This window comes from Cydia amplana, chromosome 11 (genome assembly GCF_948474715.1).
Source record: "Cydia amplana chromosome 11, ilCydAmpl1.1, whole genome shotgun sequence".
NCBI classification, from domain to species: Eukaryota; Metazoa; Arthropoda; class Insecta; order Lepidoptera; family Tortricidae; genus Cydia; species Cydia amplana.
The window spans coordinates 11,199,135-11,211,222 of NC_086079.1; positions in this window are offsets into that span (position 1 = coordinate 11,199,135).

Sequence of the window (12,088 nt, forward strand, 5' to 3'; positions counted from 1 at the left end):
TCTCCCACTTTCTTACGATTACTGATCCTGCGAGCTTTAGATTATGATGGTTTTCGGCGTTTTGATTATTTTTCATTACGGGAATAAGTATTGCGCTCTTGAGACTTTTTTTTATATGAATCTACAGTACCTACTATGTACTTACAACAAAAACAATATTCACAGTGACCTTAATATTTAAGAAAAATTGAGTCAAAGAATGAGTCGCCTTATTTTATGATAATAATGTCATGTGTAATTAATATTGCGGAATTAATGTTTAAAAATGGGATACCCAAAGTCAACGTTAACATTTTAATGATAAACGACCCTTGAGAATATATAACGATTGCTGAATGTGACACAAATTGAGGACGTACGACGTCCCTAAGCTTATTTATGAGTTATTCGACTTAATACACGTTAATAGCTTAAGAAAAATATAATCTTTTGAAGTTGATTACACTCATTTGTTTGCATTTTTCTATTTGCGTACTTAAAATGTTGCCAACTCACCTTGTTAGTTTTAATGGGGTGTCGGTGGAAAAAATGACGGAAAAATATTACACAAAAAACTAATGTTTAGTTGATATTTAAGAAAAATATGTTTTTTTAAGATGTGTTACTGGACTTTCAGGTGTTTTTCACAAGGCACCTTTTGATTTAAATCATTAATCATCTAAATATTTTATTATATTATTCATAATCGGATTTTATTTATTACACTTTCCACATAAATTAACAGTATCGCACCAACACACATAAATGGTATCTCGTACACATATTAAATTTAGAAATAATATCAATAAAAACAATAATAACAAAACAAAAATTACAACAGTAAAATCAGTGACCTATAAATACGGGGATATCATAACTAATCATTGTAATGCTCCGAATACCAACAAACTGAAGATCAGATTTAAAAATGTGCTATAGATATTAAGCATCCAGCTATCTACATTAAAAATATAAACAAAAACAATACAACGATTTCAAACGAAATACATACAACCTATCCTATTAAACCTAACTTTGTTTTTACTTTTGACATTTAGATACTGACTTTAAAACCACACATTATTAATCAAGAGGGCCAATTATGGACAGTTAGTTGAATGAGACACAGCACCAATCAGGGCCGAATCAGGCGACAATTGTGCCTCAATGGCGACTGGTGGTTTTTAAATGGTTGTAACAATTAATTCCCGGCGATTAGGCGATGCGTATGACGCCCGCATTTTTCAAAGGAACGTTGATGTACGAAATCCAATGGATTGGATGGAATGGCATGACGCTTACAATTTGTTCCTACAATAATAGTTTAGAAAACTACTTAAGGCAAAATAATGCTTAATTTATTTTATTTAAAATATTTTACACCTCTGTTTGGTCTAGTCGTTGGATGACACCAGCGCACATTATACCTAATAGGTTTTAGCCGGCAATGGGGTTTTTTTGGAGGATAAATAATAACATTAGTACGAGTATTATAAGTACTAATTCAGTGGTTCCTAACCTTTTCAGTCTGGTCACCCCTATGACTAACTAGCCCTTTACCTACGGGTGTCAACCAGAGTTGCCAGTAAGGCAACACCGCTGCAGTACGGGTGTCAACTATAGTTGATCGAAGTAATGGTCGTGTTAAACATTTTTTTAAATCTAAACGAGACCTTGTGGCTTGGTAATAGCGGTCACATTATGCACTGGGATTAGTATAGATACAAAGAAAAAAATATGATAATATTTCGGTAGATGGCTCTGACATAAACATAATTTTAAAATTACCGCTTTTTTGCTGGCAACTGTGGTTGACACCCGTACTGCAGAGGTGCCAAATATTGAACTCAATATGGCGGACAATAGTGTTATTTTAAATTTCATCGACTTGTTCTCGATATGAGAGTACGGCGTGGCAGTGTTTGGAGTGTTATTTTTAGTGTTTTTTTACCGTTTTTGGTTCAAATATTGGAATTTAACATGTTATGAAATCATTATTAGGTACCATTGTACCTATCTAATAATAATTTCACCAAAATCATAAGTTTTACATTTACTAGGTTATCGATATATCGACAAATGTGTCGATAGACGCACATCACTATTTTCCATAAGTGGCAAATTGTTTTTATGCAACGTTTTAAGTGATTGATATTTATGCATTATTTTCATAATTATCGTTATTTAAGTGTTTATTTGTGTTAAGTATACTATAAACTAATGTTCTTAAACTTAAACTTGTGAAATCCGCGAGTAGTAACTTAAAAATCTTCAATTTATTAGTGACTGATATATTGCTTGATAGCAGAAAAATAGTGAATATTATTACTCCAAGTGATTATTTATTGATAAAACACATTATACTTATTGTGTGTGTGAAGTTTCAAGTGTGTAGCTATAATATTTCAAAAGTTACAAGTAAGTGAAATTATGCCTAATCGCTGACTCTCGCCAAAACATGCCTGTATTGGGCGGTGACGGAGTGATTCAAGGGCCCGTAGGTAAAGGGCTAGGGAAGCTGATTTTACCCCTCCTACCAATGGTTATAAAAAAATAAAACGTGTACGTTTGTTGTATTGTTATATTAGGTTAGCTTATCACCCCCGTAAAATACCAGTTTTATCCCCACGGGGGTAATTACCCCCAGGTTAGGAACCACTGTACTAATTGTAATGAGAGGAAAAAATTGTATCTAAAATCAGCAGTTTTATTCATGCAAATCGATGAGCGAAGTAAACAAAACAATACAATTTACTGAAACCAATATAAAACACGGAGAAACCAATAAAAAATATCTCTACTACATTGCTATTTTTAATCATATACATACTTAGTACATGTACCTATGTGCACTAAAACACACTGTATTAAATATTTCATGGTTTGTTATATAACTTCGTAGCTCATGGACCACCAGTCAGAACTTAACGCATCGCACACCATTGTCGTGATTAAAACTCTAATTGACCCACACTAAATCACAATTTACTGCGTCTACGCATTAAGTTTATTTGTAGGTAGGTACTTAGCGAGGTTTGTTTCTCACTAATTCTCTTTTTATTACAGGGCCCGTTATCTTTCAATTGGAGACGAAGAAAATCTGGGGAGAGATTAAGGGTAACATTCCATTTCTGAACGCAGCTGCACTACTGGTACTGAACGCGTCGCTGTAAATGTAAATTTCCATAGTAAAATGAACAGTAGTGCAGCTGTGGTTGGAAATGGACTGTAACCTTAAACGTCAGTGCAGCAGCAGTGATTCTCACCGTAGCAATGCGCCGCATCTCAAAGTGGATATTTGCACTTTTTTATATTTTGTATATAATTATGTCACTCTTTGTTTAAAAATTGTTAATTGTAATTTTGGTAGTTTAGCACCTATCCGTACATACAGGTATATTATGTAAGAAAGTAAGACTAAAGCGCAGTATTTTTTAAATAAGTATTACCTATTTTGAGACAATAATGATCTACTTATGTAAACTGAGAGACAGTTTCCAAACATTAGTACCTTTGTACCTATTAAATGATTACAAAGGGTATAGCCGGGTAAGCGGTCAAACGGCCCTTAACGAAAAAATTAATTTCCTTTTACTGGATTATTAACCTATATATATATATATGTAGTGCTTTCATCAGTAATTAAGCCTCAAATGCTTCAGGTTTTAAAATAAAAATGCAAAAAAAACATTTTTACTTTATTACAGCCAAAGTAGGTACTAATCCGATTTCTTTGTAATTTGGATATGTTGTATATACAACTATGGTCGCTTTCTGAAAAAAATAATATTGAATTATCTTTTGAAAAAAAATATAAAAATAAAAAAATTACGTGCGAGATTGCAACAGTTATCAAATTTACATATTTCATGTCAAATTTAATAATGTTTAACATACTTTTTTTTTTTTAAAGTAAAATCGGGATTAACAGTGTGAAAAACTCGAATTTGTAACATTCCATAATACTATTTCATACAAAATAATTTGTAAGTTACACTAGAAAGTTATATTCCCTACGCAATTTGAATTTAGAATGCGACTTATTTGACTGACAAGGAAGGGTACCCAACTGTCCGGCTCTGATTTAATTTATGTTTACACACTTTTATTTAGCTTGACCCCGTATATACCTAAATTCTTTGTATATATGTATATACCTATATATATATGGAGCTTCAAATCTTGTAACTTAAATTTGAACCACACTTCCAGGTGTCTCATTGAACTGAAATTTCGCATACTTCCGTATTTGCGATTACAAAGCAATAATATGCTAACATGGAGCTGATTTGATGATATACTTTTACGTAATATTGCTAAAAATTATTACAACTAATTGCAACCAACAAAGTTGATTTTGTAATAAAAATAAAAACGAATATATACTTACTGTTTTCATTGATTCCCTGGCAGATTTATAACCATTTAACCACATTAGCTTAGTCAAATACCGTGTTATAATCATATTCCTAGTAAGATATTACTATCTTACTAGGAATATGATTATAATACGTACTATACGGCATATAACTATATCCCTAGGGATATAACTATACCTCCGCCGCACCGCCGCACTCCTACCTACAATTATTTCACTAAACTGAATCTAGTAATATAACTATATCACTAAACTAAAGACGTATTATAGTTATATTCCTAGTAAGATAGTAATGAATCGCTTTCGTATAACTATGTTACGACATAAAATTATATCCCTAGGGTTATAACTATATAACGGCTTTATCTATCTTACTGCGATATAAACAACATACCCAAATTACAAAGAAATCGGATTAGTACTTTGGCTGTAATAAAATAAAAATGTTTTTTCTTATTTTGCATTTTTTTTTAAACCTGAAGCATTTGAGGCTTAATTTTTGGTGAAAGCACTACATATATACATGTTAATAATCCAGTAAAAGGAAATTATTTTTTTCGCTAAGGGCAGTTTGGCCATGCTTACCCGGCTATACCTTAGGTACATATGCTTACTTACGGTCAATAAGATGGTAGGGGCTCATAAGAATTAAGAATATTCGCCTGCTCTTATAATTCGATGTATATTTTGTGTAAGTACTTGTCATTAAGGTAGTTTTATTCCCTTTCGCATAGACATAATTTGAGCAAACCCACGTTTCACCTTCAATTAGAATCAGTCTTAATTCTAATTAATGGTCTACCATTCATTAATACTGTAGTTGATTGCTCCAATAAGCGTAATTAGGCTGACGACACCGGCTGAATCATCAATTATGACAATTTGCATTGCCAAATTTAATTATCAAATAATAGAAATAGGTAAATTCATTTGGGTCAAGCAAGCGTTTTCTGTTACTAGTCGTCACAGAGCCTCGCCTTTATTTTCTTGAGGTTTTCGGTCTGGTCAGATTTTTTTATTAATAAAAGCGTAATAATCTTCTCAAATTTATGGGTTTTGGCATTATATTTATAAACGTTGATAGTTAAAGGCAAGTTCCAGCGTCCAACGACAAATAAAATTATATTTAAACACTCATGAAAATACATCTGCACGGAATAACTACCGTGCTACGAGTTTAGTTTTTGGTTCCCTGTATACCATATTGGTATTTACCCCTTTTCCGATTCGCTTTTTACACATTACAACTACCGTTCGCATACTCCCTTCGATGACGTTCACGGGAGACAACATGGACCCTCAACAGTTAAAACTCTTTATACGTTTGATTTAATGACTTGTTTGACATTTAGTATTTAGTATCTTTATTTGTAAAGAGCGAATAGGCGTCAGGTATTAAGTACTTTGTTCCTTATGTATATTGATACGAATGTTTTGCCCCACAATTGTGTTACGACCACTCATTCTCGTGTCATCTATTCAGCTTATGACTCATTTGACGACTCTTTCTACTGTCAAAACGTCAAATTGAAATTGATACTAATAAAAGCAAACATCCCGAACAATCGACCTAATTTCGACCTGATTATTCATATCCAAAAATATTCATGTCGATTATTTCTAGATCGATAAAACAATGATGGGTTTCACACTTACCATTAATGTTGCGATAATATTTATAATTTTCACGTCGTTTTTATGAAAACTATAAATCAGTTGGGCGGTGTCGACCACGTGTCGACACTTTCGATTATATCCCGCAAGGTCGTATCATCGGGCCCGTCGTGTATTCTTATCCTAAGTGTAGTCAGAAATAGACATTCTCATTATAAATTTCCTCGACCGAATAAAAAAATAGCAATGGAGTCATCCTTCGCAATAACGTTCATCGTTTGATATATATATGTATGAACTGATGAGAACTTAGTTTTTATGAAACAAAATTTACTTGGCTTTTAACGTGAAAAATATATGAAGCACTACGGGTTTGTGCAGTAATTTTTAACTAACCCTTTTTTAATAAACAAACAACGGGTTGCACTCAGGGAGTGCCGGCAGAAGTGAAAACTCAATGACTAGTGCAAAATGCACTATGTATAATTGAGGTTAACGCCATCTAGCGTTAGCGTTAATTACTTGAAACCCCGAAGCACAGCACTGTTAGTACTCGAGTTATATTAATACCAGTTAGAGCGAAACTCACTAGATGACATTTAAATCAATAAAGAAAAACTCAAATGGCATTACATGTAAAAGTTTTTCATGTAATGTCATTGAGTTTTCTTTATTGATTTAAATGCCATCTAAATGAGTGGCCATCTAAATCTTACGGTCACGTGATCGTCTTACGCTGTCTCGAGTTTATAATTTTTTCCCCACCTCAAAAAGCGCACAGCGCCGCTAAAGAAGTTTTCACTTCAAAAAGTTTTATATTCCTTGAAAGGTTTTTTGTTTGTATGGTCACATCTCTAGATTATTTTTTGTCTAAGGATTATACATGTCTATTATCTTTAAAACTAACTTAGTTTAATGTGCATTAAAATGTATCCTAACAACTACAAGTATAGTACGTATAGTACGTTAGTAGTTAGTACCTTTACCTGCGTACATAGCCAAAATTAATATGATTTACTTAAAGAAATAGCACAAAACAGTCAAACAAATTACTAAAGGATCCGTAAATCGGACTTCAAACAACCGCTTTTCTCTAACATTTGATTATATCATAAACTCCATTTCTACTGACGGCGATTAAACATAATCACGAAGACAAACGCACAGTCGCACACATCACAAAAGATGTGATAAACGGGCGCACATTAATAAAAACCTGATTAAGACGAAACGATAAATTCCGGGAAGACAACTGAAATCTAATTCGCGTCGAACTGAAATTCTAATGCAAGCTACTGACAGTAAGTGGATGCCTCGGGACGCTAATGACGCTCCGAACTCGGCGCCGGCGCACGCGTCCGCCCGCCCTAACAAAATCACGCGCGAAAAACCTTGCTGGATTTTAAAAACAAGCTTATTCCATAGTCACATCGATGACATACAAACCTTTTATACAAACCTACAGTGTGACATGATAATCTTTACATTGTTACTCTGTGACATTCTGACGTCAAATAAATCGTGGTGACGTATTTTTTGTGTAAAGTGGACTGTACTGTTTGTGCTGTCAATAAGTGAAACACGTTTTTTACTCATTTTGAAATCACCGGGAGCAAGGTACGTAGTAAATATTGTTATGTTAAACATGAACGAGAGTTCGTGCTGCTTAACTTTTACGCGTTGCTTTGCTTGATAATTATTATGAAAAATATAATTTTAATTATTTTTACTTTACACCCAGTACAGCTCGCGGAGGTCTTTTTGATTAGTTTATTAATTAATTAAGATATGTTTAAGTATTTTTTTTAAGGACTGTATTTAAATGATTTTGCAAATTGTTAATTTGGTTATATAACCATCATTATGTGAATTTATTTTCAGTGTTATGGTGTTAGATGATACAAACTTTAAAAAGTGGGTGGAGCTCTGAAAGTTTAATTATAACAAAAAGCAGTAACGTGTTGCTAATTTAATTAAAAACGGATATCCAGTGACACTTATGAGTCAGCTGAGTTACAGCCATATCAGCTTTCTTGACGAATTCTCTAAAATAGACTTTTACGACCCTCAGGTCCAACATAAAAACTTTCATAATTTAGTACAGTCGGACGTGTTTCTAATTAAATCGCTTGGTATTTTATTATTCGGTACAGACGTGCCAACCTACTATGTGGTGAGCTAAAACATTCGACAGGGTAATAAAAATCTTTGTTTATTGTAGTCATAATCATTTGTTATAATGTAGGTGGATCTTAACATGTGCGTGCGGTCATAATTATTTTGATTTAGATTCAATTGTACCTGAATTCATTGAAATTTATATTAATGTGGAAAATGCTGATGCTACAGTTCCAATAGGAAATAGGCTACCTCTTGGTCTATTCTGGCATGTAATTGTGTACAGTTGTCTCGCATTATAGTTTGTGCAAGAAACCGATACACTCGAGTAAATCGAGGTTGAACTCGATTCACTGTCGCTTAATGTACCTTCTTTCAGCATTTTAGTTTAAATAAACAACTCAGACAGGACCATAATTATACTTGTATGACCGGTGGACAATATGGAAATTTAAGTCCACCAACCAAATTGATAACAAATCCTTCATATATGAAACTAAGGCACCGTTCACATTGTTGCCTTTGCGACAAGCTCGGTTTTAAACGCGATCTCGCACTTACTTTCTATTTCACATGATAATGACTTAAAATAAGAACACCATAGGCAGGCATTATCCTTCCAACTCCATTTCTCACTTCCAATTTTCCTAGAAGCACGGTAATGAGATTCTCCGCACCGCTCCAGCGAAGCCACTGTGTAAATAGTTTTGTGTGCGGAGCGCAGTCCGGTAGCCGCTCTCTGTTTGCTGTCGACCTGTTAATTAATAACTCGGCGCACACTGTGTACACAGCCTTATTACCGGTAAAATCTCACGAGTCACGAGTCTAAACTTACTCAAACCAGTTCTAAGGTTCGTCGGGTTTCTAATCACACGGTAATGGATTTGTATAGCTGACGCTAATTAACCAAGGAATGCCCTATTTTCGTTTAAGTAATTTTTGTCGCATAAAAATTACCCAGTCATTAATAAAAGCGCATTGCAGCTAAGTCACATTTAAATCCACACCTCGCACCTATTAACAGCACTAATTTGAATACAAAATTCATGGCTGCCTTCAATACAATGTTATTTATCATTACCATGCCCATTTAGCCTCGCACCCGCGCTCTATAATTACCAGGAAAAAATGAAACTTGAAGAAACGCGATGGCGACTAATGGCCTGAAACTAAATTTTAATTAATGTCACGTTTTACGGAATGAAAGTGATTACAGAAATAACACGACAGGTCGCTGGTGTGAGGCGATCGTCCCCCCACCCCTACTCATGTTCGACAATTTACGGCATAGTAATTATGTATACGTGTGTAGGCGCCTTCAGCGTAGACGACCAGTGTAATTTTGGAAATTAAAAACGGTAAGCTTCAATCGCGCCGTAATATCTAAATGATGGATTAACCTCGCGTTTTGATGTCGATCGATTTATTTGGCTGGCAGGCAGTAATTATTCTTTATCGTCGTACGTGTGGTGAACACAATTAGTTATTGATCAGGCAGCAATTAAGTCCAATCGATTTTGTTTGTTGAAGTTGGAGAAAATTGTTTTAGTTAGACTTTTAACCGCCGACAGTTTAATGCGCTTAATGGATTCCCGGTCATTTGTGTTAGGGGTCTTTTATTATTTAAAAACAATCACTAGCCATTAGTTAGGCATGTGTTTCACTATGATTGAAGACCAAAATCTCAAATTAATATTTGATATACTAGGTATAATAATATACTTAATAATGTAAATACTTTTGATTGGTACAAAAGCACTGGCATACAGTTAGTATTATTTTAAAGAAACAACTATCAGCGGGAAGAAAATGGAAGCCATCTATGTGAAAACAATAGAAAATCCATTTTAACAAGACAAATCCAAAACAAGCCAAAACAAGAGCAACCTTTCTGTGGTCAAGTACCAGGACAGCATGGTTCAAAGACAGGAATAGCGTTGTTAAAGTCAAACAACTATGGCAAGGCACGGTTCGGCCGAGTAATTGGCGCGCACCGGCCTCGGGGCGTCAGCAACACCTAGGAACGTATCAAACCGTTTTAATAATGAGCTGGGTTGAGATCGTGAAACAATAAATTGCAAAGCTTGGAGGCTTCGTGCCTAAGACAGCTATCTGTGGCGAGCATTATGCATCTCGTGTAGCCAGGGCAAGATAGCGGGCTATCATCTCGATTGATAGGAGAATAGCCCCACGGCTAGACGGGATTTGGTTTGTGAAAGTACCAGGGTAGCAGCATTATGCAAGAGCCCATTAAAGGTGCGTGAAATATTTGAGGCATTGTTGTACTTGTGCGATTTGTTTTTTGTGGTCGTGATGTGGCAGCGTGCGAAGTGTTGAAGCGCTTGTTCATTAAAACGTCGGGTTGACATGGAGTGGAAATCATACATCATGCTTACGTATTTGACTGCTGAGTGAAAAAGGAGCATTATCATACACTCACACTTCATTAGGAACCTGACGACTTATTACTACGTAGTAATAATTTATTATGAATAAAAGTTCAATTATGCCAGCTAATTGCCTACAAAATATTTCAAAATCATTACCACTAGCCGGAAAATCAAAGTTTATCCCGTTACTTTTTCGATGCAAAAATGGTGACAAATTATTCGTAAGTTCTATACCCCTTTTCTTATTTTCAGTTTTAATGTCCTAGCATCTTTAGCAGTTTAAGTCATTTTTAGGGTTCCGTACCCAAAGGGTAAAAACGGGACCCTATTACTAAGACTCCGCTGTCCGTCCGTCCGTCCGTCCGTCCGTCCGTACGTTTGTCACCAGGCTGTATCTCACGAACCGTGATAGCTAGACAGTTGAAATTTTCACAGATGATGTATTTCTGTTGCCGCTATAACAACAAATACTAAAAACAGAATAAAATAAAGATTTAAGTGGGGCTCCCATACAACAAACGTGATTTTTGACCGAAGTTAAGCAACGTCGGGCGGGGTCAGTACTTGGATGGGTGACCGACCGTTTTTTTGCTTGTTTTGCTCTATTTTTTGTTGATGGTGCGGAACCCTCCGTGCGCGAGTCCGACTCGTACTTGGCCGGTTTTTTATTTTTCCACTCATTTTGATAAGAAATATAAAACCAAATTTAAAATATTGCTATTATTCAAGTAAACCAAGATTAGGTAATTTTCATTAAAAGTCAATACAAGGTATGTAAGTCTACATTATAAGGCCGATCGTAACTACGATAACGAACTCATTAGCACACCAAACATCAAACTTCGCCGTCGCCTTATCGAACCATCGTCCCAAATTAGCTCCAACTTTTGCCTTAATTAAGAAAGTATGATTAACAAAGAGCAATCACGAAAACAAAAGTCTTATCATTGGCTACGGCGTTTGGTGGTATTGGAATAAGACGCAGTAGGTCCTGTGTTAATGTGAGTTGTAAATTTAAATGTGTACTTACTGTCCATAGTTTTAATAAGTTATACACTTACTACTTACTATAAATTAGAATAGCCAAGGCAACCAAGTCCAAATTAGACAAACTCGCGCTTCGGGGGTGCTGCATGTGACATCACTATTTTTCATAAGGTTTTTTATTATTTATTGTTTGCAGTGTTTTATAATTTACTTTTAAGTTTTAAGCCAATGAAATTAAAATGCACCCACATCTCATTGGTCATCTATTAACTGGTAGTAAGAATCGTCCTTTTAAGTAACAATTGACGACTATCATAAAAAAACTAATGACGACAACTCAAAAGCTTAATATCGAAAATGCTACTTTAAACTAGATTTGTTACTTAGCAGACGTATCCTTATTTCAAGTTAAATATAAGCTTTCATACGGATGGACTGGACGTACTGTACTTAATTCACTATGTCGTAGGGGAGAGTACATTGATCATGGGGAACAAACAAAGACGAGACGAAATTAATAAATTATCGCGCACAGAGTTATTGGGATGTGTGAGACAATAAACAACTTTATGTATTTGTTTTCGGCTAACATACCCAGGATGATGCATTTTGTGCACGAAAA